We start from the raw sequence: 24901 nt of genomic DNA on the forward strand, positions 1-24901 counted from the left end.
TCAGTGGAACTGCAGAACATCCAAACCAAGTAGGGAAGGATATAAATCCACACAACAATACAAAGAAAAATTAGTGATTAAATCTAATTAAAAATTCAACAGTTCTAAAAATTGCATCTGAGCTGCTTCAGCTATTGCACCCTTCACTTTTACACTAGCAAGTTTGACTTGCATCTTCCTAAGGGAAACCACAATCACACACAGAGAACTGAGCATGGGAGCAAAGACCCAGGCTGCAGTGTGAGGGACAGATAATTCCACGCATTGGGTACCTGCAAGGTCCCTGGCCTACGACACATGGTTCGGGGCCCTCCAACACAAGTCAGACTGAACTCTGAAGTTGGCAAGGAGAACTCTCATTAAGGAGGTTCTGTTTGAACATGAAGAAGAGTTCCCCACAAGGTTGGCTGGGCACAGCAACATGCCTTCCAAGAAATAAGGGGACCTTCTGCCTGAGAGTCTCAAAGTTCAACTTAACAGGGTCCCAGCTTTGGCCTTAGCCCCGCTCCAAGTAGGCTTGGATACATGACCTTCAGAGAGCTCCTCCATGTTGACCTGCTGTGTTAAGTGTTACTAACCATAAAAGTAGTATTTCAGAATCTGAGATCTCAGATTATTTCAACAGTGTCTTCCTATTTTCTAACAAGACTTCCAACTCCAAAGGATGTCTGACAAATTCAGGATATGTAAATTTGTTAAGATCCAAATCAAACAGAAGGAAAATATTCCAAGCATCTTCCTGTACTACAACCCTTAGCTCATAACAACACATTATTACAATTCTTACTCATTCGAAGGCCACTTGTACACAAACATTTGTGTTCAAAAATCTTCCCTGAACAGACTCAAATAAGTTGTCATGCTACAGAAGTATCCTACAAAGAAATTCAATTACAGAAAGCAATTCATGTAGTGTGTGGAATTCATCTAATTCATCCTAATGAAAGGGGAGGGGAAAAAAAAGTACTGAAGGAAGTATTGCAAATACGTTCCAAAGACATATGAAAGTGAGGTTTGGACTTCCACTCTTTATAAGGAGAGAAAGGGAGACTGATAAACACTGAGGGCAGAAAAAATGGTTCCTACTCTCCAGCTATCTTGAAGTCTCAAGGTAAGCAGGATGCTGCTCCTGAAGCATGGGAAAGAACAAAAAACACCAAGGCCAAATTGTGATTAAGTACTGAACACTTGATGAATGAAAATACATCTGTAATGGCAGAGAGCTGATGCTATGGGAGAATGGCCTACCACCTGCCATCGCTTCTTTTGTGCTTAACTACAAGCTGAAATGCCCATTACACTGCATCCAGGCTCTTTATTTCACCAAGTTTTCAGTAGACAGACAACTATGTTTTGCCAAATCAATCCTCCTGCCCAGTTACTGTATTCTTAGTCTCCAGAACTATTATTCACCATAAGAACTGCTCTCCATTTGAAATTACAGGACAGACCTGAAGATACATTGTAAAGGGAAAAGATACTTTAATAACCAACATTAAAAACCCTAAAGCAAGGTAGATCTCTTCCTGACAGCTAAACGTTTTCAAAGTCATAGAATTAGTAAGACTGAAAAAGACCTTAAGATCATCTAGTCTAACTATCAACCCATCACCATCATGCCCGTTAAATCACACCTCTAACTGCCACATCTACACATTCCTTCAACACCTGCAGGGACAGTGACTTCACCACCTCCCTGAGCAGCCTGTTTCAATGCCTGACAACTCTTTCAGAGAGAGAACTTTTCCTAATATCCCACTTGAACCTTCCCCAGCGCAACAACTTAAGTCCATTACCTCTCTTCCTATCACTAGTAACCTGGAGGATGAGATCAACTCCTATCTGCCCCCCAAATCCTTTCAGGTTCTTGTAAACAACAATAAGCTTCCTCTTCTCCAGATTTAACAATCCCTGTTCCCTTTTGTAGTATGCTTCTCTCCTGCCAGAATATTGTTAATCACGAGAGGAAAAAAATAAGCAAGAAAGCAAATGATACTTTATTTTGATACAAGATCTTCTAAATAGTACTTTTATTCCCCTCTCACCCCACAAATCATCTACTGTCTGTTAATACCCACAAAAAAACTACTTCATCAACCTTCTGACACTGCTTCAAAGGATTTGGAGGTTCTGTTCTTCAAAGAGCAACTCAACGCTCCGAGTGACTGCTTCCAACTTCACAAATGTGCATCAGTGTTTAGAACTTGCCTTGGGAAGTGAGCAGAGAAACAGGACTGTTAATCATCAATACCTGAAAAATGAATCCTATACTTATCAGTTAACTGGAGAGAAAGTATAGTTGGGGAAAATAAAAGTCCAAATTCTATCTAAACATATAAGAAAAAAACCAAACAAGCCACAAAAGTATTTCGATATAACTCTGTTTTTGTACAGAAAGAGGCTTCACTTTCACAGCCCAATTAACAAATACTACAAGTACCTCAGAACATACCAAGAGTCAAAAGAGGAGATATATCTTAAATAAGATAATTTATATATAATATGTATAAAATAGATACATACAAGAAAACCTTATTCCTACCAACACTTTTCCTGAAATAAAGCTCAGATGCACAGACACAACAGCACAAGACGCATACAGGTTTTTCCTCTCTGGGTTCAATTCAATTGCATTTTGACTCTAATTCTGCTTTTCTCCTGCTAAGTCTTGATTTTGCTACACAATAGCCAGAAAATATTTATGCTCTGACTTTCATTAACAATAATTTCCCAATGAGTATGCATCTATTTCCATCATATCTCCCCTGCCAAAAGCTTCACTGGCAGCCCTGCAACTTGCCAAGTGACTCAAACTCAGGATGGAAACCTGGACCACAAAGAATTCACTTATGCATCAAATACATTCCTTGAAACAGTACTTCAGTTAGGCAAATCTGAGATCTTCCTTCTCACGCATGGTGAATGGAAACAGTGGTTACAGCTTGAGACAGCCTGCAACTGAACCACAGGCTTTGCATCTTGAGTGGGGCTTTTTGTCATGGTGTTCTAACAATCAAACTCTAGAAGGCCGTATCTGATGAGAAAGTCAGGGTGGGCCATGAATATTTCAGCACTGAGAATACAAAATCATTTCCTGTAACCTCCAAAAGGCTTCAAACATAAATGGCAAATGCTCACTGTCCACCCACAAGACAAACTGCTGCACATGAGGAAACTCTAGAAATGAGTCTACAGTTTCCAAAGAGTCCCAGGTAAGGCAGGCAGCCACTGCCATGGCTGTCCAACAGAAGCATAGTACCCAGGGCATCATCAGTGCCTCAGACTCTGTACCTTTTGGTGTCATATCTCAATCCAACTCCAGGCCACACCCGGAGCAATGTGTTTAGTTCTGGGACCACCAGTACAGACCTGGATATGTGGAAAAGAGACCAATATAGAGCCATCAGGACGATGAAGGGACTGGAGTATCTCTTCTATGAGACGAGGAAGTTCAGCCTGGAGAATAAGGCTGTAAATACCTGAACGGAAAGTGCACAGAGGACAGAGGTTCCTTTCAGTGGTGCCCAGTGGCAGGACAGAAGACAAGGGAAACAAGCTGGAACGCAGGAGACTCCTTCTGAATAGCAGCAAGCACTTCCAGGCTCTGTGAGTGATGGAGCACTGGCACACGCTGCTCAGAGAAGTTGTGAAGCCTCCTCCTTTGGAGATCTCCAAAAGCCACTCAGCCATGGACCTGAGCATCCTGCTCCTGGTGGCCTTCCAGCCTTAGCCAGTCTGTGATGTTGTAATACCAGACTACTGAGAGAGTCTCAGTGCTTATACATGCAGTATGCCAAGGTGGGTCACTCACGGGAGGTGGGTCCTGCGAGGTTCAGAACAAAGGCATGGAAGATGACACCAGGGAACAGGAAACACAGAACACAGGATTTAGGTGAACATGTGGTTACAAGCACGCAGAAGAAAGATAAATCTATGTTTCAACTGCAATCTCAATTACTCATTGGTTTGTTAGACCAAAATCTCCCCAACACAAGAACTGCTTAAGTCCCACAGTGAAAAGTGTTTCTGAGTAGTCAAAAATGGATTTGAATGTGGTGCTTCAACAAGTACCAAAAGACAACGATCAGTAGCATCTAATAAAACGTGCACCTTAAATTTAACTGTGTAATCTTTAAAGATTACAACTTTAAGAATAAATTAGTGCTCTTCTAATGATTATCTGAAAAGTAACCTCCAAAGTTATTAACCATCTTCCCTTTCATTAATAGCTGCGACGTGCCCCAATTTCTTTATCCCCATGACTAAAATCCAAATTCAGCCTTACAATGACTATTTTCAACGACAATTCTCTCAGGCTCCCTTCCCAACACCCAACCACCATCTATTTAAATTCTGACATGAAATAGCTAAAATAATCTCTTTGATACTTAATATGCTAATACACAAAAATGACCCGACCATAAACCTGCACCGCACAGCCTGGGAATTTTAACTCAAATGATAAGTCATTCAAGTGACTCTGATAACTATGATAAAATTCAACAATTGACGTATTGCTGGTGACCTTCTGGAGAACAAATGAAAAGCACCACGTTAATACAAATTCTCCTGCAGAGAAGATCATGCTGGCAATCTGCCAGTTCATTACACCATCTAGCTCCACTTCAACATTAAATATTGTCTTCCTTTGTAATTGACTGAAATACACTAGAGCAATCGCAGGTAACCACTTTGGGCTATTAAAGTATTCCATTAAGACTTCTCCATTAGGCAGATATTTCAAATGAAGTTACATCAAAATATGCTACGCTCAAAATATTTTAACTGTACAGACAATTGGGCATGCATAACCCAGTACCATACAGCAGCAGACACATCAGCAAAAAAGCACTCAGGAGCAAAATGCCTGCCTGAATTTGCTTGAAACAAAAAGAAACCCAAAGTGTATTCAAGGTTCTAGGATACCCTTAGTATTTTAACTGCCTACCAGTGTATCCTCATAAAACTCAGTTAATATTACTGTACTTGAAACTAAGAAATGGTAAAATAAACAACTACTGTTAAACTTAGATGAATCCATTCATTTATTGAATACTACAAACACAATTAGGTGTACAACACCTGCAGAAATCAGAAAGTACAACTAGACACATGCTGACACGCTTCAAGGAAGAAGCAATTAGGCATTTAGTTATCACTGGTCACCCAACTATTTTGTTGTTTTGTTTTTTTCATATACATATAGTTCTTGTCTGGAGGGGTGTGTCCAAGAGGAACACAAGAAGCAAAAACATGCAGCGGATCACAGTTGACCCCACCACAATCAAAGAGGCTGCAGTGGTATATATTCTCATTTAACTCCTGCAGTCAGATCCACATCATCTTCAGACTTGGTATGTTTCTAAAAAAGTCCAAGAACAATTTTTACATCTACCATCACAATCATTAACTCCCAATCCACTACTGAAACTTGGGTACTTCATCTTCTAAACAGTAACGATGTTTATTCGAAAGAACATACTTCCAAAACAGCTTCCATTATCAGCTTCCTCTAGCTGCAAAACATGCATGAATAAAATCTTTCTAATTTTGCAGAAAACAATTAGAGCTATTGTATCTATTAATGATTGCACCTGCTATGTCTACTACATATTCTACTGAATCACATTGTTTTGTTCAAGGGAATCGTGCATCTTTTACATTCTCTCAGCTAGAAGATTCCCTTAAAAGTTTAAGCTATTAAATAACTTAATGTTGATAATAAATTTCTAACAACTCACAGTAATATGAAAAACATTTTTTAAATTCCCATCTTAGAAATTCCTGCTTATCTTCATACTTAATGATATTGACAAAATGATATTGACATAATCTAAACCCAGTGCCACAAACTTTCAATTAATGCAAACACTGAAGTAGAGATGAGGAAATCATGAATGTAAGGACAGGAAGCATCATCCCAGCTAGGCTACAAATGCCTTCAGAGGAAACCTAATATTCCAGCCCCAAAAAAATAAAACAAACCACACTCACCTGCCTTTGATACACAACAAAACATAAAAATAAATGCTAGCCATGTTGAGTCCTTTGTCATATGCCTCCTTCATTTTACAAAGGTACTATGCCACTAAAACAGTCCCCATTTTGTTGAGCACCGCTATTCAAAAGCAATCCCTAAAAGGAAGAACAATCAAACTCAATTTTATCTTCATTCCACTGTTTCTTCTTTTCTATTTATAACATGAAATAGGAGCTCAGAACCGTTCCAGTTTTCCTTATTTAAGAATTTGCATTCTGATTACATAAGTGCACGTATACACATCCCACAAGACCACACAGAAAAAGCAACACAGGTCTTGATTAATGCTTAGGGCAGCTCTATAGGCACCTCACAAATGCTTGCAAAGGTACAATGAAGACCTGAATCATCAGTTATAATTGCAGATAAGTAAGCAGAAACCTAACCACGCCTAAGGATGTTCTTAAACTCTGTATCACAGTATCTCTGAGGAAGGAAAAGATCAGACTTCAAACCTTACACAGTTCTTAACTTAGCAGGCTTCTCAGGCCACATTCTGACCACAAAGTAATTATTTTTCTTTCCTCAATAGGATACCTTAAGAATCAGATTTGTAGTTTGAGCAGCAAGAAATATCTTAGATAACTAACTTCCTTCAACACTTTAGAATCCAGAAAGTAGCATTTTAAACACGCACTGTAACAATTTGCTCCACTGGAACTTCAGCCTGTCTCTGATTTATACTTTTATTTTAATTGAATGTAAAAACAGCACAAAAACAGCCTTTTCCATGAGGTAAAATTAGTTTAGAATTTTTCATGGACCAGCGTGGCTATTAATAACTGATTAGTCCAAACAGCTCGCCAGCAGATCCATTTCTCCTGTTACATACTTGCCATGTAACGTCCTATGTGTCAAAATACATATACAACCAACTGAATTATACCAATTCCTCCAGATGTCTCTAAGTCAGAGCTTTTAATCCAATGCTTGAGGATTTCAAGGCTGCGGAAGATGCCTACAAACAACATGTCAATACAGTCATTAGAGCAATCTAGAGATCTGCACATCTAAGTAAAAATGCCTGCCTCTGCTGGAAAAAAGCATTCACAGGTGGCATTTAGGGAAGTGAAAAACCACAGATTCCAGTAAATTAGCTACCATAGAGGATGTATCACTTAGTCACAGGCAGATTATCAGAGCAACATGAAGCAGAGACTTCTGGCTACCACTCTTGGCTAGGAGCACGTTTTAAGTAAGCAAATAAATTTCACATCTAGGCAAACAGATGAGATTTGCTCTGGGTAAGACGCAACAGAAAATGGACTGTAACAAGGACTACAGAGTTTTCAGGTCGCTATCGTGGTAGAAAAAAAGCAAGGCATGCTTCACAATTCAAAGTTAAAGTCTAACTCTAACTCTTATTACAGCTCCTGTTCTGATAAATTATTTGTTTTTTATTAGTCCAAAGATTATCTTTCCTATATCCATATGTTTGCATTCAACAGTTGCTTGTCTGGCTGTAACAGTACCGTCTGCCATCAGAAACAGTGCCACTGCTCTCTTCATGTAATAGCATACAGACAAGGTGATGTTAATTCAGATATAGCAAGGTCAGTGTTTGTGTTTGGTGCTGCCAGGCAGACGTAGAGAAATGGAGGATGTGCTCACAGCAAATCATGACCAACATCTTCACAGAAAATTGCCAGAAGCTTATTGGTAGCTCTCAAACAGCCCGGTGGCAGCTCAGTGCATTATACCAATCACAGAATGGCTTGAGTTGGCAGGGACGTCAAAGCCCACCCAGTCCAGGGCTGCCCCAGGCCTCAACCTAAACCTGGCCTTTAGTGGAGGGCACCACACCACACCACCTGGGCAGCCTGTGCCAGGGCCTCCCCACTGTCAAATGTGAATTATTTATTAATACATAATAATATTTATTAATAATCTGCATCTTACCTGCTCTAAAACATCCTGGAGGATGTTTGAGTTTTGGCTCTCTACCCTCCTCCAGGTGCACAGCTACTAGGTACGTACTGACACTGGAGGCACTGCTGCCAAAGTATCTTTTTGCTGAAGAGTGCACAAGCTCTGCTGCAGTCCATTCAGGCAAATTACACTTGAAATATAGTTAGTATGAGCAAGAGATATTTCACTGTGAAAGGATGGCTGCAGAAGGCCCAGGCACCCTGACTTTCCAGTTAAGAAATCAATACCAACTTCAGGTGTGAGAACAAGTTGGAGAAATCTGTCTCACAACTGTTACTAGCAGACAGAGTAGGTGCAGGTGGAGCCAAGACTTCTATTGTGACTACCTTTTTGCAACATCCAAAGTCGGCACCTTGAATTCGAAGGTCAAACCAGAACTGCTAGGTTGCTCAGTTCCAAGTAAAAGAACAAACACGCTGTTAGGCAGGATTGTTATTTCCCAAGAACACAGAGACCCTAAAAACCACCTTCCTTTCCTTTCCCATTTGTGATTGGATGTAACTGAATCTGTTTTGCCTGAACTGACCAAGATATTTCACATGAGCTGAACAGCAAGAACAGATTTTCACATAGCTTTGGTCCTGCTAAAGCACGCAGTAGCCATAGTTAGATGCTGCTGCTGTTGCCATTTGAAGGATAAATAGATATTCCAAAATCTCCTAATGCTCAAATAGAATTTGGCAACAACTTAGATCCTGACATTTTCAGCACTGATCTTCCCCATTTTACATCTAGCACACATCTGATGGCGTCGGTTCTACGCCTTTTAATCCCACCACTTCAGTGAAAAAAACTACAAATGAAAATGCAATGGAAATATTGCAGGCCTTGCAACAATATCCAAAAAACAAGATTTCCTATGGCAGATGTCAAATTAAAGACAACTCCAAAGCTATCTAAATACAGTATCTGGGCAGAAATCCAATTTGTCATTCCTGTCTGAATACCCCAAAAGAGAGTCCTACTGGGGTTAGAAGTGGAAATAATTGTTGAGTGCAGATTAGCTACATAAGCAGCTTCACACTTGAAATCAGAACAAGGGAACAAAAACCTGAACACATGACATTTATCTGGACACAAGGGAGGGGGAAAAGGAACCGCCAGACATCTGGCAAAAGGTCAAAGCCAATTACAATGTCCAAATTTGCCCCCTAAGGTAATAGCTCCCAGGTTCACTTCTTAGGAATAAGGGGCATAGGCAGTAATCCAAAGATTTCTAATTATTTCTACATCCTCCATTACTCCTGCATTTTTTTCTCAAAACTATTTCACGTACTTCATATTCATATCATATATCAGCATATATATATATATATATATATATATATCAGACTACAGATTAAGACTGCCATTACAAACCACAGTTACAAATAACTCTAAGTATTTCCACGCACTTTTAGAAAGCTACTGGTAGGCAGCACAACCAAGAACTCAGGTACAGCAAGACTGTACATGCTATGACTAGTGTGAGCGTAAACTTCCTGAAAGCACAAACTAAATTTACCTCAAGTCTACGTAACAAAAATAATAACCATATTCCTCCTCTGCTTAAATACGAAAGCTTGGAATATCATTTGTCACGGTTGCTTTAATTCAAGGCTCTGATTTCTTTCTGCTGTTTTTCCCTAACCTATTCTAGCTACCTATTTCTCTTTTACTGTGGAAGTCTCTGTTACTGCCTAATTCTGTGGCATTTAGCATTTTCAGCTTGCTGAACTTCACCACAGAATTCACTTTGTGGTTTTATAACACACAGCTATCAAAATGCCTTATAAGTCAACGAATTAAACAAAAAAAAAAAAAAAAGGAGGTTTTTTTTTCTTATGGGCATAAGAAAATAATCGCTTCTGAAAATACAGATAAGTTCATCTGTTTTTCAAATGAAACTGATAAAGAAAATGGCTACTAAATTATCTAAAAAAATGAAGATGTCAAACAGCCAAAGGAATATGAATTGTTAATAACTAAAATTCTAACCAGGAACCTTTATCTCAATTACAGATGGATAAATGAAGTTTTAAATATATAAAATGAATAATGCTGAAAAACACCTGACTGATTTAGGCAGTTTCTAATTCTGATCAGCCCAGACACCAGCATGAACACTTCTAAAGGTAAGTTTATAATTCACCAAATGCTACTGCTACCAACACAACATCAAATTCAGGAGAAAGAAAAGCATTCATTAGGAGCCAAGTCCATCTTTAGGAATACATCTTCCAAAATGCGCTTGTTACTAAGACTCAAACAACTGAAGGTTGTTTTTGGTTTTGTTTTCCTCTGAGCACGGTTATGGGATTTTCAGAGGTTTGAACATATGAAGTTACGTTTGTCAGAATCTCCTCAACTCTTAAGTTCATAGGTAATTCAGAAAAGTAATTGAAAGAAATGGGTAATACGCAAATATTGCTTGTGCTCTTGAACACCAGACATTTTTAGCTGAGATCAGTACCAGCAAGACAAGCTACACACAGTCCTCACCACTTCAGTATATTCAGTCTCAAAAGCCACTTCTAGGGGCATGGGCAGAGATCCCTTTCCAAGTCACCAATGTGGGATATTGCCAGTTTGGACCAAGTTCAGATCAGTAACCCACCACATTTTGTGATGCTACAGAATAACTTAGGATACCAGGCTTTTATTTTCAACTAAATTTGTCAATAATATAATTTACTTCAATTATTATCTTGCAATGAAAAAACCATCAGGTTTACTTAAAAATAACTTCCACGTGGACCATGGAGTCAATGAGGCTGTCAGGAACATTTTGGCAAATCCCAGAAAGCAAATTTCTCCAGTTTCAGATTCAATTTATTTAACCAGAAAGCTAGGATATACTCAAGGAATACATTTGGTGCCAGTTTTTTATTACAAGAGATTTAATTTTTGTGTTCACTCTCTATTACACACAGAGCAGCAGTATCATGAATCCTGCTCTGCCATACATGTACTGCAAATCCAATTACTACTCTATTAGGTCTCATTTAGGTCCCAGATGGTGTGACAATAAACTGAACAAAATGAGCATCAACATGCTTTTCAACCATCTTTACATTATGATATAGGTGGCAACCACAGCTTAATAACATTTCATTTATAATAAAGGCAGCTCTGAATTTTCTCTATCTGCCACATGTTTCTGAAGTCTCCCTGAAACACCTACACACAACCACCCAGTGAATTCAACATCACCTGCAAAAATCTCACTGTTTGGTTTTATTTGTTGTTGTGATGTGATTTTTAAGTAAGCTCTTATTGCACCTGCATTTAAAAGCTCTCTTCACTAGAACTCTCAGGTGCTCAGAATACTTCACCACTTCACTGGAGTTAATTTATGGACACACTGTAATCATGTACTCCTCTACTTTCATTCATGTACCTGCCAAATTTGTCTCACCATCCAGCAATTCACTGTTGATAGATGTCCAGACGCCCTTTCTTTCAGGAATTCAGAGGAAAAAAAAAACCAACAAAACAAGCCCTCAGCACCATTTAGTAGTAAGCACTCAACTCACTCAGAGTTCTCTAAAGGATGACAAAGTGTCTTGTTGAACGGCTCGTTCTTTAGTGGCTAACCTGACTAAATCATCTTCCTCGTGCAGGCTAGAAATAAAAATGTCACACTGACATTTACACACATGATCTGTTATTAAAATACAAAAGCCAAGTAAACACATACTGTCCATTTTCAAACCCAGTCCCCATATCTGGTTATTTTATTTCCAAAACTGAAAGGTTCAATCTTTCAAAAACTAGCTTTTAAATATTTCAGTCATCGTGTTGAACAATTTTAGTAGTAACTATTAAATTTTGTCCTTTACATGCCTCCCACTTAGGCTCAGAAGCAGTAGGAGATACTATTTCAGGCTAAGGGACAGAGGATCTTAAGATATGTCAAGGTTTGTGTTCCAGTTCTGCAATTAGAATGAAAAGATTTGGGTTAGAGCTTTTTCTATACAGAGACTGTAAAGGCAGTGACTTTATTCATTCCCTTGCTCCTCCCCCTCCTCGCTAGAAATGGTTAAAATACATTACAAAAAAAAAAAAAAAGCCTTTGCATTTTATTCCATTGCATTACTCAATTACGTGGTCTTCTCTATTGCATATTCATGCTTTGTTCCACACATTCTTCAAAATGCCTTCCCCCTCCATTACCTACCTCTTGAGCTCCAGCTGAAGCCCTCCCAGTTCCCCTTCTTGTATGTCTAGAATTATGGGCAGACCACAACAGGGAATCTCCCAACAAGAGCCAAAGACCAGAGTCCCCAAATTATCACTCGCAGTTTTTAATCACAGAATCCTTAGAGTCGGAAGGGATCTCTGAGCACCATTTAGTCCAGCTCCCCTGCAATGAACCGGGACACCACGGCCAGATCAGGTTATCCAGCCTCGTCTTGAAAGTCTGCAGGGACAGGGCATCAAACACATCACTAGGTAACCTGTTCCAGTGGAACAGACCTTAAGGAACACAGACTTCACCTACAAAAATAGAAAGCTGTTAACTTCATCAACCAAACACCTTCACCTGAAAATGTAACTAAGGGTATCTCTTAGTTTTTAAATCTAAAACAGGACCTGAAAAAGCTAAGTTAAAAGTATTTCTATATTTAAATAAATTTGAAAACTCTGTTTTCCTTCTAAGTAGGTGGAATAATTTCCTCTCTTTTTTAGAAGCTATTAATTATGCCCATGTTCATCTTACCATTCCTTCAGTAGTCTTCAATGGTAAATGCTGATCCTGTACAAGAGCTCACTCTCTTGATAAGTTACACACCTCAGACCATACAAGAGCACAAACATCTCCTTGATAACACAAAACCTATTCCCATCTACCAGCAATAGTCGCAGAAATCCATTATAGATTACTGAAGCACAAATGCACAATTCCAGGTCTCAAAATCAATTACAGCAACCTTCCATTTAAATTCGCAATATCACAGATGCCAGAAGTACTTTCCTACTGACGAATGTAAAGGAACAGTTCTCAGTTAAAAAAAAAAAAAATTGAAACAAAAAATCAAACAATTTCCAAGACAAAGGCTAAAAACAGACTACAGTGCTACTAAGTACTGAAATGATAGTTACTATATATTTGAAGCGCTAGATACTTCAAGAAAGCAGTGAAACAAGTTACAAGTTCTTCTGTGTATTTGACACGCAGTATCAAAAAAATTATACAAAATTCAGAAACAGGCACCACGCACAAGCAAGAATCAAGATCCTAGTTTGTTCGACTAATATCACCTTACTCCTCTTGCTGATATTTATTAATGTCCTCAAGAAGGCTAAAACAATACTCTGAATTTCAAAATACAAAGCAAAGCAGGCTTACCATTTTCTGCTACCTCATTATGTGAGATGTAAAGGAAGCAGGAGAACAGTAATAAAACAGCCCACAAAAATGTATATCCACCAAAACTCCCTAACATGGATTCGGATGGCTAATACTGATCAGTACTGCACTTCTGAACAAGACAGTGCTACAATTATAAGCTGTACAGCAAGATGTTAAACACTTTGCATAATTTATGTTTCCGAAGCCAATTTTAGCACTGCCACTTAAAAGAAAGTAAGTTGACTGAAAATTCCTTCTGGTTGAATAAAGCTTCACATTCTTGAAGGAAGAATCACCTCAAAGCAAGGCAGCATTTTTTCTTCATCAATATTTTTAAATATACCCACAGGCAGAAAAATTCTTCTTCCAATCAATGCTTTCCCAAAAGTCCCAGAGGCAGCAGAACTGCCGGGCCTCCAACAGAAAGAACAGTTATGCTAGTGAGCAGCAGAGTACATCAGCTGACAAACGAGTCAAAAGAAGTTCTTGGAACCTATCACTCAAATTTATGATGTCAGCTTAAAGAGCAACCACATGACTATCGAACACACAGCCACAAACTCTCACGGTATCCTGCACACTTAACTTGAAGGCATAGCCAAAAAACAGAATGAGATCATAGGGGCCCCAAGAATTAGTCACGATCTTTCCGTAGTCCTCAGTAGTGTAGGAATTGCCCCAGAACTTGAAAGACTGACTCTAATTATCACCAAGAGCTCAAAATGACTATTAGTTAAACCTAAAAAAAACAAAACAAAACAAAAAACATAACTACAGTTTCAAAGAGAAGTTACACAACTAAAAGTATTTGTACACTGAATGCCTGTGGGCAGCGTGATCTCTGCTTCAGTTCCACAGAGCTTCACCAAACAGCATCAAAAGCATAAACCAGAGAGCAGAATCTACAGTAGATATATTCTGGTTGCTAGACCATGCTATCACATCCTCATTACTGCCATTACCTGTAATATCTAGATCAAAGCTTGAATGGGCATGCAATCACTTCTTAATTTTATTGCAGAAAGATCTGCCAAATTGCTTCTCACTGATGTCTTCAAGATGAGCGCTTGGATAGCAGATTTAGACTTGTAATAAGCAACTGGTAAAGATCCCACACCTTGCATACGATACAGAGTGGGAGACTGGTGTGAAAACTGAGGTAGGAAGGTAAGAGTGATACAAAAACTGAGTGAGAAACAAGACAAGAAGAGCAAAATGTAAGATAAACACTGAAAAAGATGCAGAAAGATTTAACACAATTAGCGATTCCTTGTACAGGCAGGGAAAGAAAATACATTAAAAAGCAAAAATACATTAACACATAAAGAAGAAAAATACATAAAGAAGCATTGTGTAGTTTGGTTCTGTTAATTAAGCTGATGAAAAACTAATGTTATTTACAACCACTTTTTAAAATCTGACAGAAAATTAAGGGCTGGCAATAACCTAAGCAAGGATTTCCTTTCTGATACATTGAAATTTCAGAGCTATTAAATTTAAGCTTGTTTATAAACAATATAGGAAATGTCGACTTACACTGAATACTGTGTCAAAGCATCACAGATTTTACTTAAAGTTTTGTGTTTGACAGCTTGAAATTTAATCCTGAAAAACAAAGTAAAATCCTAATGAATTCAAGACAGCGCTTCAGAAGATAAAGAACTGTGGAGATTTTGTTGTTGCTAATTGTGATCCAAGTCAAAGGCACAAGATGAAAAGGTTCCGCATACAGGGTTTCTTCACATGTCTGAATAAATGAACACTTTGCAATTCTCAGTTTCTTTAAAAAGGTCAACATACAACATTTCTAGAAAAAGTGAGAGAAGAGCTTTCAAATTAAGATACAAAAGAATAAAAGAAAGCCTTCCTAACATACCCACAGCATATTAGCGTTCCTCTTAAGACATTTCACAACCAACGTTTCCATCCAGATGGAAAACTGAGAACTGCACCTCACAGAAGGACCTACTTACTGCATCAGGGGCACCATGCTGCACGTCAGCCCCACTTCTGACCAAGATATCATGAGCTGGGACAACGACCTGTACGTGGGGAGAACGTGCAGCGGACGCTCCCGAAGAGGCTCCCAGCTGTCCTATGAGAACTGCACCTTCCTGCTCCTCAATCCTCATCAAACTGATGTATTAATTCACACAGGCTTAACAGATCGATTATTTTCCAGGAAAAGGAAAATGTTTTTCCTTCGGGACGCTGCCAGAGCTAAAAGCGGCAGAACTGCTGGTAGCTATGCACATCTATTGCCTTACATCACTAACCACCTCCCCCCTCACAGCCCACATCCTTCTTGCAGCCAGAATGCATTAAACGTGCTTTCATTCAAGGTCAGAAACGACAATTACCTGGCACACGGCACTGAGCTGTGGAGATGATCGAATGCACAACGGTAAACTTAGCACCAGAAGCCTCTGAGTTTTGTACAAACGAACATACACAAAGGCTGTGGGCTGGAAGCAGTTATGAACAGTTGTACTGAAGTACAACCATTATGAAAAATAAAAATGGTCGGGAGGATTTAACTGAGTAACTTAATTTCCCCAATGAATGATCTCTTATTGAGGTAGAAAGACAGAATTAATTTCAACAAACTCTACCAGTTAAGCAACTTTTGAGGCAAAATACTCACCGTGCAAATTATGTGGGCCACCATCCATTTTTTTTCCTCCCTCTTCCTATAGAAACAAAGTTTTGAATTTCATTGTCTTCAATTCTGTAGAAGAGGTGCCTAATCGATCTTAATAACGAGCTATGTTATTAGTTTGCTCTTCACAAGACTGAAATGCTTTTCCTAAGCAAAATCAAATTCCCCAAACATCTCTTCTGCGTTTAAAAAGTTTCCATGGAGTCTCCAGGATTAAAAATAACCCTGGGACAAAATCTCCAGAAAAGCTTCCTAAGCTTTTAGTAACCAACGAGAGATTAAGAAAGCTAGTCTTGAAATACAATCAATACAGAACCTTCTAAGGGGACCTATATAAGAATAAGCATTCAATAATACATAAGAATTAGGTTCAGTCATTAAGGTCTGAAAGGGAAGTTAACTCATAAAAATGGTTTAAAATGAATGACTGAATTCAGTAACACAGAGCAAAAGAAAGCACGGGGCCCAGCTCCACATCTCTTAGCATCTGCAAGAATAAACAGAGCCATATTAAACTGATAGTCCTACTGAAATTAGTGTGACTTTTGGCACGTAAATGACATCTACACCGTGCTGCATTAGGGTTGCACCTCAGACTTAAGCATGCAAACCCTCAAGCCAAATTGACATCAAAGCCTCCCCACTCATCTGCCTGCAGAGCTCAGCAATAGATGAAATTGAGAGTATGGTTTTCATTCATTTCTTCCAGGCACTCTAAAATTCACACATGCACCTCAGAGTGGCTTGAAATCTGGTGTGCCATATGGCGGCACATTTGTCATTTCCAGAAATATGTTGAATATGGGTTCCAGAGATATAAAACCCCAATAAAAAAAAAACAACTCCTGAAGCCAACAGACCCTATTCAAACGCCACCAACTTCGCATTGCGCACAATTGGAGAGCTCAGGCTTTGATCAGGCTTCAAAGAACCTCTTCATTCGCCCCAGAAAATAAATCTAATGCATTAGCTTTATGAGTGAGGGAAATGAGTGGAGGCTCATTTCCCTACTGTTTTTACAACTATATAAAGTTATTTACACTTGCCTTAAGTGAGACCAAAGCTGAAATAATACATAAACATCGATACTCAAATTATACAGATGTGTCATAGTTGTGGCACCAAGTAAATGATTTACAAGCTGCAAAATAGAGGAGGACTGGGATGAAAGTTAATGGCTATTTCAGCATGAACCAACCGAAGAAGAAATAATTATTTCTTCCCATTCCTGCATACAAAGTTTAATGGTGCACGTTATGAAGTAACACAGAAAAAAAAATTGCAGAACAATTAGCAAACAGATTTTTTTTTTAAACCTGAAGAATAAGTCTCTCCTGCTGGCTGAAACAATCATACAGTCTCTAAACCAAGCAATTTAGGGTGAGCTTTCAAAAAAATTGATTGAGCTGAACTAAACATCTTGCTGTTGCCAAAATGATCAAGTCCTGTGCTGTAGGTACAAAGCAACTAATTCATCTTTCTACTACAACTGCTACTTTGCAGGGACGTCTGTTTTCCACCACTGGCACTCTGTGATTAAATAATCCTTTTTCTTAAAATAGATACAGATATAGATTTAGATGTAGACATAGATTCGCAAGCAGTGATCGAATTACGCTCCATGACTGGAATGACTTTCTTCCTTGCTTTCTTCCTTCAAGGTTAGTGTCACAGATCATGGCATTTTCCAATATAGACAAAAAGAAATGGAAAAAGACACACTCAGTTTTTCACTTTCTTCATTCTCCTTACGTTGCCTATTAAAAATAAGCTACATAGCAAACACCTTTTCACCCCAAAGCTGAAAAGGAACAGTAGGCAATAACCGCTGACAAGAAGTGCTAAGGGTACTTAGTTTTGAAACACCTAAATTAACACAAATCTTAGTGCAAACAGGTGGGTCCTGGAGTCTTTGAAGAACTTCGTGCATACATATGCCACAGTAAAATTTGTTTTGGAAATGGGTATCTACATAATTTCTCCAAGATGTGGGGGTGTAGGAAAGACAAAGCAAGTAAGGTGATATACTTTAATCAGTCATCCAAACTTACTGTAAGGTTTCTGTATGTAAGAAAGAAGGTAAGGATGCTACCAAACAAAAACACTTCTCCAACTGGAAGAAAACACTTGTGACCACCTGAAACAATATACAGCAGCAGCAACCAACATTTTTAACAATGCACTGCCACTGTTCCTTTATACTCATCCATCACGTTCATCCAAACCAGAATCTGCTCAGCCATTCCAGCTGACAGGCATTCCCAGCTACCCAGAGACAAGGTTGTTGCGTACCTGCAACTGACATCTCCTAACAGTGACAGCATACATACTCTGTGCTGCTACAGGCAGTGTGATTTGAGAACACTAGTGCTTTTCCCCAGGCATAATGAGCACATTGCTGCCAGCTGCTGATGTTGCCATCCAAGGAAGCTGTTCCTAGAAAAGCAAAAAAAGGTGTGGGCCGAGCTGCTAAGACAATAATGTAGAAACTAAAGCAGGCAGACAAGTCCTCTGTAATAAAAGAAGTGAAGAAAATCACTGCGTCTGCCAAGGTTGATGAGCAGACCTCTCCCACTCAGCCAATACCTGGGCTTTTTAGGTATAGCGAGCTTGCAGGTGGGATGAAAAGCAGCCTTCACATGCTAAAGCAATGTTTTATCATGCCCAACAGACAAGTAAGGCATGCTAGATTTCCTGAAAATTTTAAGATTTACTCCAAGGCAGAACAAAAACAAACAAAATCTCTACACTTTACAGAGCTATCTATGTGTTCTGCGCGTTGCACGGAAACCACCTGCTGATGCTGCTAGAACAACTCAAGAACTCAGGACTGCATTTGACAGGTTTGGACCTGTTGCATAGAAAGGAAAATCCCACTTAGGAAGTGTAAATGAGAGAACGACTTCGGTGCGATACATGGAGGCATTATGCAGGATAATACACAAGACATTTCTTCTCTAATTCTTCTTGCAGGAAAACATGGTGACAATCAGTTTGAAATTCAATGTGTATCAATATTCTGAAATCTAGGGTTTGAGGAACAGAGAAGGCAGTGAATGAAGCCACAACAAGCTGCCACCCTCTCAGTGCTACACCCACACTGGAGCAATTGCTCCAAGTACTCATGAAGGCACAGTCACACAGCTAGACCTGATTTGTTAACCACACTGTCACCAAGGCTGGCTCCTGACAGGACCAAGTCAGCAGCATCTGTCTATGCACTCTGAAGTAACTACATAAAAATAGCAAGACAAAGTCTTATAAAACAAGATGTAAGATAAAAGTTCTGAATGTAGTAATAACATACAATGAATACATCAGTACTGTACCCTTCTGCAGCAGGCATATTACTGCCTTCTTCTTACAGTGGTGCTCTAGTCTGTAGGAGCTTTGAAGCAAAGCTACGAGCTACTTATCAGCAACCTGATACAAGCCATGGCCAGCAACCTAGAATCCACCTGGTTACTAGCAACCCATCATAGCCAGAAATATCTACAAAAGCAGATCTCACAACATTGCAATATCAAAAAACAGAACTGCTCCTCAGCTATGCACATTCTTTTAATCACTGTTTTCTTTCTCACATGTTTTTTCTTGCTCAAGTCCCATCTCTAAGTCTCTGAAAAGTTAACTAAACATATTCATGTGTAAGTGGTTTAAGTATCACAACTCAGTTTATTACATTTTTGGAAGAGCTCAACTAGTGGCTTTGAAATGAAGCAGAGAACCAAACCAGAGCCCTGAAAGTAATAATATGCTCCTTGGGGATCTAACTTTAAAATGGTAACAATCCTTCAGCTGAAGCACAGCCAGAAGAGTCGAGATGGGAAATGAAGGTATAAACAATAAAAACGTAAAAGTTCACTTCCTGAGTCCAATGTTAGCGAACTATTAAAACTTCAAGGTACATGCCAGTAAAGCTATTTTCCGTCCTTACTTTCAGATTTTAGCCTCTGAGGTATTCTATGCAATTTTTTAAGCCCTCTACATATTTTAATTTTATACTTAAAGATCTTCCCGCGTTCTGAGACAATTCTTATTTTTTGCTTTGATGCTTTTTTCCTTGGATGTTTTACAGATCAAGCTCTAAATCAAAGCTCAGCAGAAAAACGATCAGAGCACTGCATTTCAATAACAGAAGTGCTGAAAACGTGGCCTTCAGTATATTAAACTCATTGCTGGAAGCTACATATGAAAATATATTACCCAACCCAGAAAACTCTCCATTGTTATAATTTGGTCATTTCACACACCAGCGATCAATCCCAGCTAGCACATTCTATAAGTCCACACGTAATGATAAAAAATTAGACCAAGCAGAAAAAAAATTAAAGCCCTTCCTTCATTAACAAGTCCATTCACCTAGTAACTTTATTAAAAAAATAAAAAATGGCTTTTCTGCTTCTTCTTGTTAAGAAGCTAAACTAACAAGTTGTCGGTAATGAGGGCCAATGGCTCACAACCTGTATTTGCCTATTTTACAGCAGAACCTGGTAGACACCAAGGAACATCTTATAGACATGCCCAAAGGAAACATCTTTATTTTTAAAAGCAACAAAGGTATTTAAGAGTACTGAATGTAAGTTTTTTGTCTTTTCACTTTCTTTAAGCTCAGGATTTCTGTTCTCCAATCACTTTCCTTTACCCCCTTTCTGAAACAAAGTTGCAGACTGATGCTGTACATAAGAGCCTCAGAATCAGAGGCTGTCACCAAGCACATTAAAGTGCATCTACAAGCTGAAAGCCCCAGGCTACAATTCAGTACAAAAAAACAGAGACTTTCCATAAGAACAATGTTCTAGAGGAGTATTACTAAGAAGAGATTATCTAGCTACTGGAAAACAAATACTTTGGAATGACCGCATCTGCCATTCCCCTAACTCCCTACCGCAGTGAGATCCAGAGCTGACCTGGACACCAACTGCTCCCTAGAACAGTTCTGTGACAAAGGGTGGGAAGGCAAAGGGAAGGAAAGTTTTATGATTCATTTTAGTCCAAAGCCATTTCACACTACTAAATCCCATCCCAATATGTACAGCAGGGAGAGAAACAACAATTTACCAAATCATTCCCAAATGCCAGCCTGCATGCACGTACAGATATAGGTAGAAAATGGAAGTGTAATACTCGGCAGAAGAATCTGTAAGACTTTGTGCAGTCACCCCCAGCCCAAACAGACAAAGCAAGCAGACGACAGCATTCCCATGGCTGGTTGGCACTACATGCTTAGAATAGCGAGTCAACACAGCAAGCACAAAAATATCCTCATCCAAATCCTATCTGCAGCTGTTAATTTAAAGGAATGATATGAGGGATATATGAGCCCCTACAGTAACTTTAACAGAGACTGCTGGACAAGCAGCTTCGTGACATATCAGCAGGATGCCACTCTGCTACTCAGAAAACGCATTCATCTGAACACATACATTTCTAAGGCAATGCCCAGCACTCACGTGGTACTGCAAAGGAAACGAGAGGGAGGTGGGGTCAGGAGGCACACACAGATGCTCTGAAAGAGAGGTTAGGGTGAGGGGCTGCGGGAGTTCTGTAGGGGGTGGGAGCAAAGCCAATGTCCTACCACCATGCTCACGCTGCAGCTGCAGAGACACACAGACTTCTCCCCAGGACAGCTACAAAATGCAGCATTCATTTCAGCTTTCCTCAAATGTACAACACTTTAACACGACTGCACTGAAAATGATGCAAAACCAAGGTAAAACATCACGATTTTTCCTCAGTGTGAAAGTGCTTCTTTTTATTTGGTGAACTGCGCTTATTGACTGAAACGTGTGGGGAACCCACTTTCCAGCTGAGCTCGACCCATTATCCCAGTGCGATGCCAGAACACATTAGAGGAGGAAGAGTTTGAAACAATCCTACGGAAGTGTTGTGAGCGAGGGTTCCAAAGTGAGGATAAACTGTGCTCAGTTCAGAAACCTCACCACTTTATTTCTGTACACGACTTTCAGCCACAATGCTTGAGTCCAGACTTGCTCAGTTTAGTCCTAAATAAGTGTAACCATACTAGATACAAAAAAACCCCAACCTCTTATACTTAAGTTTTATCTGACTTTTTTTAAATGCTAGAACAGTTCTATCCCATGAATAGATTACAGACAACCCAAAAATACATCCACTCGCTGTCAAGGCTGTTCCCAATCCTAACTATGCATGAAACCCAGCAAAATGGGAAAGAAGAAAGAAAAAATGTCCCAAAACTGAAAGGCAACATGAAAGCTGCTCCCCACTCTCGCTTGCTGGGATGAGAGCTGGTGGGTGGCAGCTGAAGCTGCATGACAGTACATTTCATGTTCTTGGGATTTGAACGGCTCACAGTTTACAGGCCCTGCCCTGGATTTTCACAGACACCTCCTACATGAGCACTGAAGACAGAGGTGACACACAGCAGTCCTACAGTTACTCATTCCTAATTGCTCCTTTGTCAAAAACATCTCGTTTGTACAAAGAAAAACAATTTTTAAACTGCCAGCTGCATCTGGAACTAGAAATGCCAAGTAGTTCTTTCCACAGCTAATAGCAAGAAAGACTTTACAATCACCAGCTACTTGACAATTGTTTTACTGAAAAGGGAACACCTTCTCAGCATGGTATTGGCATCTCAAAAACATGTTCTCTTTCTAAACTTAGCTCAAGAAACACACAGAAAGCACAGGTAAAGTAAGATGAAAATATTTAAATATGCAAGCATGATTACAGTTAAGATCTGATGAGTTTCATCTAAAAGACATTTTAACTCCATTTTTAAATATTACTCTTAAAACATGGCATATAGGGCATTTGTAGAAATGCTTTACGATTGCCTGGAAATTAGGATTTCTATTTTTTATTTTTTTTAACAGAAGCTTAAAAACATCTATGGTATTACTGAATTAGCCTGTAACACCCGTATTCTGTCTGAATATTGTATGTGTGTATGTATAATACAAGTATTTATAATCCAAGTGATTCTGTTTCAAAATGCCTAAGTATTTTCACCTTGACACAGAAAAACAGATACTTGCACCAACACAGCAACTCCCTCCTAGAGTTTTTATAACTGAAGTGACCTGATAATACAGCAACAGGTGCTCTACCTCAACTATCAGAAAAATTACTCTTGACTCACCTGCGTTTATGGTTTGTTGACATCCAACTCAGCACTTCAATCTTTGAAGAACATAACTGAAAATTACACTACCGCGTTAGTAAGCACACTATCATCTACTGAACACCAAGCTGCTTCTATTATACATGCTTAGTTATAGCACGCGTGCCATTTCTGCAGAGGAAGACAATGTCTATTAATTCAAATACCACAATTTAGAGTCACACATAGTACCACCTTTCAGCTATGAGTACGTAGCCTGCATTATCTCAAAGGAATCAAAATGCTCAACTACTTGACCACTAGAATTATCCATCCAAAGCAAGAAAATCAAAGAATAGAACAGATAAATCACAAGAACAACCTGAGAGCATAATAATCACATAAACTAAGCCTAATTACACCAGACACAGTATTATAGTTAAAACATAGGTAAATAATTTTAAAAATGGGCTATTGCAATTACCTGCATTAACACACATCTTCTCATTTCTTCCAAAACAGACATTATAATCCTCATAGCATTTGAGGGCTTTTCTTGCACTGTACTTTTAACATCTGCTTACATATATTATCATTTTCTGTTTTAAAATCTAGGTTTCCACGCTATAAAATTAAATGCTGAACTAACTTATCCCTTCTTGCCCACAAGGAACTTCTTTGTCCATTACCTTCAGCAGGCAGCCTATCAACTCCTGTCTGCCTCATTTCTGTTCTTTGATATCTCAGAACTGCCATGTATTAAACAAGGCTAACCTACCAGCAATCCCGCTGATTTCACAGAACTTCTTAGAGTAACATCATACACAACAAATAGGTGTAAAGTCTATAAAAATAAGCTGGGTATGCAGGCAGGAGTTCAGCATATAGTTTCATGTACATGTCTCGACAAGCTGAGAAATATATAGCTAAAAAATAGTTGACCAGCAAAGTCATTTTGGTTCCTATTTGAGAAGACACGCTTACAGGCTTAGCTTCATTTTCTTGTAGTAGTGACACACATTGCAGTAAGACCACTAGCAGCAGTTAAGCACATACCTGCACCTTCACAGGATCACAGTAACAACAGGAAAGTTGGGATACAAAACCAAAGACGAAGAACATTCTGACAAAGCCACAATAACCTATCTTACTGATGTTCCAGGCAGATGAAAGGAATATCTGAACGAAACAGACATCCAGGATCTCACGTCAGCAAAAATGGAAACGATTCTAGAGGCACACAACTGTCAGTACAAGGCACATCTAACAGCAGAAGGCACACAAAGCCCCAATAATAACACTACTCAGATTGCAGCAGATCCCCATCACAGGAGGTCTGCAAAATATCAGTTCATTATGATTCCCCATGCATTCCTTAAGAGCCTCAGAGCTCGTAAAAATGATGTGTCATATTTTGATACTTGCGCTAAACACAAGCTTTATTATTACCCACGTTTAAGCCCAATACAATCCACACAGTCCTTACTGAGATATCTGATTAAATTTCTAATATTCATGAACTAGATTTTTAATATTGAATGCTCAAAAATGATTTAAGTCTTTTGATGTAACAGAACATAAGTCATTCAGTGTCAAGTGGAAGGCAGATCCTTTATTACAGCATTAATTATTTGGGATATTAGCATTAACTTCTCTCTCTATTTGAATTAAATGGAATTCAAAACAGTGTGAATTTATGAATAGTCCACAATATAATTATTTCTAAGTTATCCCTGCAGCACTAGCAGAAAGACTGCCAACACACTTCAAGGCAGGATACTGATCATCAGTTTTTCCTTTCAATCTTTCCTCTGGAAGACAGAAAAGGTGAAGCTCAGTATGTTTATACTC

At 39.0% G+C, this 24901-nt stretch overlaps 1 protein-coding gene across 2 annotated transcripts in view; it reads right to left on the bottom strand.

Annotated features, from left to right (window-relative positions):
- The window catches only part of NCK2 (NCK adaptor protein 2), an 81533-nt gene that overhangs the window by 50524 nt on the left and 6108 nt on the right, over positions 1-24901 (bottom strand). The window lies entirely within an intron of this gene.

Source organism: Cyrtonyx montezumae, unplaced genomic scaffold (assembly GCF_038088225.1).
Source record: "Cyrtonyx montezumae isolate F1298 unplaced genomic scaffold, pur_monq_1.0 scaffold_3, whole genome shotgun sequence".
In the NCBI taxonomy this organism is placed as follows: Eukaryota; Metazoa; Chordata; class Aves; order Galliformes; family Odontophoridae; genus Cyrtonyx; species Cyrtonyx montezumae.